General features: G+C 43.3%; 1 long non-coding RNA gene across 2 annotated transcripts; it reads left to right on the top strand.

Moving 5' to 3' along the window:
• The first annotated feature begins 1289 nt into the window (after positions 1 to 1289).
• LOC138767661 (uncharacterized) lies at positions 1290 to 3544 on the top strand. Of its 2 annotated transcripts, XR_011358830.1 has the most exons (4): positions 1290 to 1357; positions 1589 to 1746; positions 2983 to 3119; positions 3243 to 3544. It is a non-coding gene; the product is annotated as an uncharacterized lncRNA (long non-coding RNA). The 2 variants fall into 2 exon arrangements; XR_011358829.1 differs by having other exon boundaries at positions 1300 to 1746.
• Positions 3545 to 6905: the final 3361 nt, after the last annotated feature.

The raw sequence follows: 6905 nt of genomic DNA, 5'->3' as shown, positions 1-6905 counted from the left end.
TGTTTTACAGTGACCTCTTTTAATATTAAAAGAAACAATCTGATTGGTTGCTATGTGCCTTTGCACAAGGTTTGATAAATCCCTCCCATTAACATGTTTCACATTTAATAATTACGCAGCAAATGCCATACATGTACTGTAAGCTTTTCCTATTAGGGACCGTTCACAAAAATGGAATTGGCAACAAAATTCCATGTGGAACCCCCACCTGCGAAATCAGGACTACATCCTGCCTGCTATCTGTTTAAATAGAAGGGCTTGCGCTTCTCCGCTCTCTGCACCTTGCAATTCAGATAGCAGACAGGATTCGGCGCCAATTCCGCACAGAAGTTCGACTCCATAGTGTGAACAGACCCTTACTCTATGAAGGAAGCTCAAAAGCCGAGCTCAATTCATAGACAGTGAGACACTCACCATCAGTTATGTCAGCAATTCAAATAATAAAAGATTTATGCCTCTTAATAATGAACATTGGTGGTGTCCACAATACCAAAACCCCCCGTGTCCTTAAGAAGTTAATAAAGATCAGAGATCATACCAGGTCAATGTTTATTATAAGCTGTGGCTCCCTGACCTAACACAGCACTAATGTTGTCTATGTTCTTTAGCACTTAGTTGTAAAGTGTCGAACTTCAGCATTGACCACATGCCATCCTTGAAGTCGGTGTAAGATTCAGATCATTGGTGAATCCTGCTTATTCGTGGAGCCAGAGGTGAGCTACAACCCCCATCAGGGAATGTCCGGTAGGTTGGTGTCCATGCGGAGAACTGTCTGTCACGCTTAGCCCAGGCCTCATTCTCTTCATTTAGTGGCTTCTCTAGTCCACTCGTCTGAGTCTAGGGGAGAAAAACAGGGACTTAGTAATTTAGTAATATATACTGGTCATGTACATAATTTTTACGAGAGAATACAAGAAATAGCGGATAATTGTTCTTTCTCAATAGGATAACACTTACTTGAGGATAATGGGAGGTTCTGGATCCATTTCTTTTAGAATCAGCTTCTCCGAGTGTCTATTCTGGACTATCGTCCACACAGGTTTTTTCCTTTTTCGTTGCTCTAAGATCCAAGTATTATTTATTTTCTTAGAGGATCTGAAAATCATAAGAAAGAAAATTAAAATATGGATGTGACTTTTTCTAGAGACATTGGAGGAGACTCATTAAACCGTCTTAAAGGAATGTCCTCTGCTGCCCACAGCAACCAATCACAGCGCAGCTTTCATTTTACCAGGACTCATGAATATTAGTAAGCTGAGCTGTGATTGGTTGCTATGGGCAACAGCGCGGCCATTGTTACTGTAAGACTGCTTGATAAATCTCCCCTCTCCAAGAAACCTGCTAGTGTGCGGATGAGGTAGTGGACATAGGACAGTAATATATGTCAGTAAATCCTGTAGATACTTACTTGAGGACTATGTGCGGCTGCACTTTGCATCGGAAGCAGTTGTTTCCTCTTGAGTTCTGTATCACTGTCCACTCTACAACGTCCTCCACTACGGCCACCAATGGCCTCTTCTTTCCTCTTGAATCAGCTAAAATGTAGGAAATACAAAAAGATTTGTTGATACTATTCTGTTTCTATTAGATTTCCATAGACTCTTATACCAAGACTAAGACCCACTTGCCAGGATGGCGGCGTCCCTGTGTGTCACAAGTTTCCTACCTGTAGCAATGCTATCAGCCTCCTCAGGAAAGTACAGCTTGTACCTCTTACCCATGGTTAAGAGGTAAAAAACAGAAAAAGTAAGTAATAAACTAGCAGTATAGCTTCAGAGAACTATATCCGTCGCAGTGTATGTCACTACTGGTTGGATCTGACAGTACGTCATATAAAGGTTCTATTACTAGGGTGACATAACAATAGCTGCCATTATTATGTCATAGAGCCCTGGTGATGTCATCATCTGATAGATATATCTTATCCCATTATTACTATAGGAGCTTTATATAAAGCCATCCTACAGCTTCTATCACCTGTGATGATCGGCCTTTTCCCCCATTGAGAATAAATGGATTTATTATTTCCTTAATACCGTGTGGGTGGAGACTGTGGCAGATTTGTGACAAATCACTTTGTATTTCTAACATTGTACAATCCAGAAATGTACCATTGATTACTGTGTTATGTCAATATTTCACAAATATTGTTATAAAAATCAACAATATCATGTGATAATGCATCAATATATACATGCAGTAAGGAGTAACTATAAGGACCTGTTCACACTCAGTTAATTCAGAAGAATTACGCAACGAAGCTCGCCACCGCGGCAATCCCACCTGCCACAGTGTAAAACAATGTGTCTATGGGAGGGCTTGCGCGCCTCCGCTTCCTCTGCTCAAAGAATATACATGTCAATACTTAGAGCGGGGAGCCGCTGACAGCAGAGGTGCGCAAGCCCTTCCATAGACACATTGTTTTACACTGAGGCAGGCGGGATTGCAGAACAATTTCACCAAATTGGTGAACAGTGTGAACAGGCCCTAAAGTGATACACAGTAAGGATTTTTCTGAATTCAACATAAAGTAAGAAGCACAGGCATGTCCATCTTATTCATTTATAGCTACCTGCAGCCACCACTGGAGTGGGGTTTAGAAGTCTTACAGTAGGGTTTATCAGTCTTAGGGCCAGTTCACATGGACTAAAACTGGCAGAATTCCACGACAGAACTGGTCATGTCAATTCTTCTGAGCTGAGAGGCACAGAGAGAGGAGACGCTCGAGCCCTCCCATAGACTGCCTGTATGACACAGAGACTGGTGGGGTTCAGTTCCACCACTTTTATTCCATGTGAACTGGTCCTTACAGTAGCAATGCCGTCTGTTGCCCATAGCAACCAATCACAGCTCAACTTCCAAATATTCATAAGCCCTATTAAAATGAAAGCTGAGCTCTGATTGGTTGCTATAATGAATATCCCCCAATGTCTCTAGAAAAAGTCAAATCCATATTTTGATTCTCTTCCTTACAATTTCCAGACTCTCTAAGCAAATGAATAATACTTGGATCTTAGAGCAACTAAAAAGGAAAAACCTGTGTGGACAATAGTCCAGAATAGATACCCAGAGAAGTTAATTCTAAAACAGATAGATCCAGAACCTCCCATTATCCTCAAGTAAGTGTTATCCTATTGGGAAATAACAACTATCCGCTATTTCTTGTATTCTATCATTGTAAGAGTTATGTACATGACCAGTATGTATCGCTAAATTACTAAGTCCCTGTTTTTCTCCCCTAGACTGAGACAAATGGACTAGAGAAGCCACTAAATGAAGAGAATGAGGCCTCCGCATGGACACCATCCTTTAGCTCATCTCTGGCTCCACGCTTGAGCAGGATTCACCAATGATCTGAATCTTACACCGACTTCAAGGACGGCATGTGGTCAATGCTGAAGTTCAAACCATATAGATGTATTATCAAAACATCAAAAAACAGTGCAACTAAGTGCTAAAGAACATAGACGACATTTGTGTTGTGTTAGGTCAGGGCAGCCACAGTTTATAATAAACATTGACCTGGTATGATTTTTCATCTTTATTAACAGGAGGTTTTGGCCTTGTGGACATGGACACAGATAATTATTTTCTTTTTTTCGATTAGAATAGATAGACTGGTACCACATAACAATAAGCTAGGAGTGCCAGTCTTCACAACCCCTACACAGAACATGAAACAATTCAACACCTGGGTTGACAAAATTAAACTGCACCTCAAAAAATATAATATAATGTTAAAAAATACTTATTGACATAAATGCAAGGGACAAAGATAAAAACACCTAAAACCACGAATGTACTTCCATTCACTGGATCAAATTTAACACAGTGAAACCTGACCGACCCAAAAAGGTCAGAAAAAGTGACAGCCATATTCAAGAGTTATAAGTAAACCACATATAATGAAAAGTGACAGTATAAAAAGTATTAGTAAATTCCTGTAACCTATGAAGCAATACTGTTTTAGTGCTAGTGGCCAGGTCAATGTGCAGTATAGGAGGATAAGCATACTGTACCTCTTGAAAATGGCTGTCACTTTTTCTGACCTTTTTGGGTCGGTCAGGTCTCACTGTTTTAGATTTAACCCAGTGAATGGAAGTACATGGGTGGTTTAAGTGTTTTTTTTTTTTTAATCTTTTTTATCCCTTGCATTTATGTTAATAAATATATATTTTATACATCTGATTTTATTTTGTGAGGTGCAGTCTAATTTTGCGAACCCAGGTTGGATTGTTTCACATTCTGTTTTTGCCTCCTCACCTTCTAAGAGGCATAACTCTTACTTTTTTTCCCCACAGAGCCAGAGACACCAAGTTCTCTCATTCTCATTCTAGGCATTAGCTCTAATAAGTAGGGATGGTCCGAACCTGCTGAGGTTCGGGTTCGTACGAACCCGAACGCTTGGCAGCAGATTCCCGCTGTCTGCCCGCTCTGTGGAGCGGGCGGATATAGCGGGAGGAACGCCTGGAAAACTGGGATACAGCCAATGGCTATGGCTGTATCCCAGTTTTCCAGGCGGTCCTCCCGCTGGATCCACCCGCTCCACGGAGCGGGCAGACAGCGGGATTGATTACCGAGGGTTCGGGTTCGTACGAACCCGAACCGAACTTGGTTCGGACGATCCCTACTAATAAGTATGGAATACACTATGGGGCACATTTATCAAGGTCTGCTCTTAGCATTAACTTAAGGCCGTATTCCACGGCCCCACTCTAAAGAGCAAACGAGCGCTGTCAGCTGAAGGGGGGGGCTGCCCGGGTGATCGCTGATCGTTCGGGCAGCCCATAGGATACCTGATCGCTGCTACATAAGTGGTTTGTCTTTCAACATGTTGAAAGACAAACGACTTCAACGATCAGTCGACATAAGCGATGTCGGCTGATCGTTGCCTCCTATTCCACGGGACGATTATCGGACGAATATGGCTGATAATCGTTCTGCGGAATAGGGACTTTAAAAATTAATGCTCCAATTATTGTGCAAGGACCACCTGTGAATTTTTTCACTTGAAATAGGCCAAAAACAGGTAAAAATTCGACACCAGCTGCAAGATGTCATACATTTTTTCCCTGCTACACAGCGGTCTCCACTACGCTTGATTTATCAGGAAGCATCCGTCTCTTTAAAATCCAGTGTGGGAGACTGAGAAAATTTTCAATTTGTGGTGGGCAAAAAAAAAAAAAATAATTATTCCCCTATATGTTGGACAATTGCTCTGCTGTTCCACTGTTGCACAAGGTTTAAAGGGGTAGTGCGGCGGTAAACAATTATTCACAGAATAACACACATTACAAAGTTATACAACTTTGTAATGTATGTTATGTCTGTGAATGGCCCCCTTCCCCGTGTCCCACCACCCCCACCTGTGTACCCGGAAGTATGGTACGCTATACATACCTGTCACATGCCGACTCGTCTCTGATCTTCAGTCAGAGATGACGTCTTTGGACGGCCGGGCCGAATCCCTCCGACTGTCCTGAGTGCCGGCCGCCCTCTGCCGCGTCATCGGCTGCTCAGCCGCGATTGGCTGAGCATAACTGTGCTCAGCCAATCGCGGCTGAGCATCTGATGACGCTGAAGAGGGCGGCCGGCACTCAGGACGGTCGGAGGGTTTAGGCCCGGCGGTCCGAAGACGACATCGCTGACTGAAGATCAGAGACGAGTCGGCATGTGACAGGTATGTATGGCGCACCACACTTCCGGGTACATGGGTGGGGTGGTGGGACACGGGGAAGGGGGCGATTCACAGACATAACATACATTACAAAGTTGTCATTACAGGGTCCTGTTCCCCCTGTACACTGTATATTCTTATAGCGACACGATTGCTGTGTACGGAAGCATATGAACAGCTGGCAGCTAGATGCAGAGCAAGCGGTGATAGCAATCACCACTTCCTGTGCAGAGGCTGCCAGACACAGCTATCGTGTCTGGCAGCTTCCCCCTGTATGTAAGAATATACAGTACACAGGGGGAATGGGAGCCTGCTTTGCTCTGCATTGCACTATGCCGCAGCGATAAATCAAAGCAGAGGGTCTGGAACTGTAGGGCTTAGAGAGCTGTGCAGTTCCCAACACAAGCAGTGGCAGCAAAGAGAGCCATGTTGTCCCTACTGTATATTCATCATGACTGGGAGAGGGTCCCCTAAATACTCCTGGTGGCTCTATGCAGTTCCTGAAGCTAGCAGGACATCAGGGAGCACAGAGAGGTAAGTATGAGTAAATTATTTTACAGGGGCTGCCCGGACATCGCTAACAATGTCTGGGCTGCATAATTATCGGGCTGTATATGGATTCAGTAAGCAAGCACTGATCTAGCAGATTGGTGCTCACTTACATAAAGTCATTGTGCCGCGTTATATGGCCCTTAAGATGTACATTGTGCTCTCTGCAACTGCTGGCCCTGGTTCTACAGTCAGAGTGACTTACTTTTAAAGGGGTTATCCAGCAAAAATCTTTTTCTTTCAAATCAACTAGTTTCATAAAGTTATATAGATTTGTATTTCCCATACATATCAGCTGCTGTATGTCCTGCAGGAAATGGTGTTTTCTTTTCAGCCTGAAAAAGCTTCTGACATGACCTGACCAGGACCTGTCCAGAGCAGGAAAGGTTTTCTATGGAAATTTGCTACTGCTCTGGACCATTTATGACACAGACAGAGGTGGCAGCAGAGATCATTTTAGTCAGACTGAAAAGAAAACACCACTTCCTGCAGGTTAGAAGTTACTTAGAGATCTACAGTATATAACTTTATGAAACCAGTTGAACTGGGGGGGTGGGGGGGGGCAATATATACATTTCCTGCTGGATAACCCCCTTTGAGGACCAAGCCCAAAATGATCCAGTGGACGGCGCCAATTTTCATTTTTGCGTTTTCGTTTTTTCCTCTTCAAAGACTCTAG

The sequence above is a fragment of the Dendropsophus ebraccatus genome, chromosome 11 (assembly GCF_027789765.1).
Source record: "Dendropsophus ebraccatus isolate aDenEbr1 chromosome 11, aDenEbr1.pat, whole genome shotgun sequence".
In the NCBI taxonomy this organism is placed as follows: Eukaryota; Metazoa; Chordata; class Amphibia; order Anura; family Hylidae; genus Dendropsophus; species Dendropsophus ebraccatus.
Note: the sequence above shows the minus strand (reverse complement) of the source record. Positions and strands in the feature narration are given on the sequence as shown.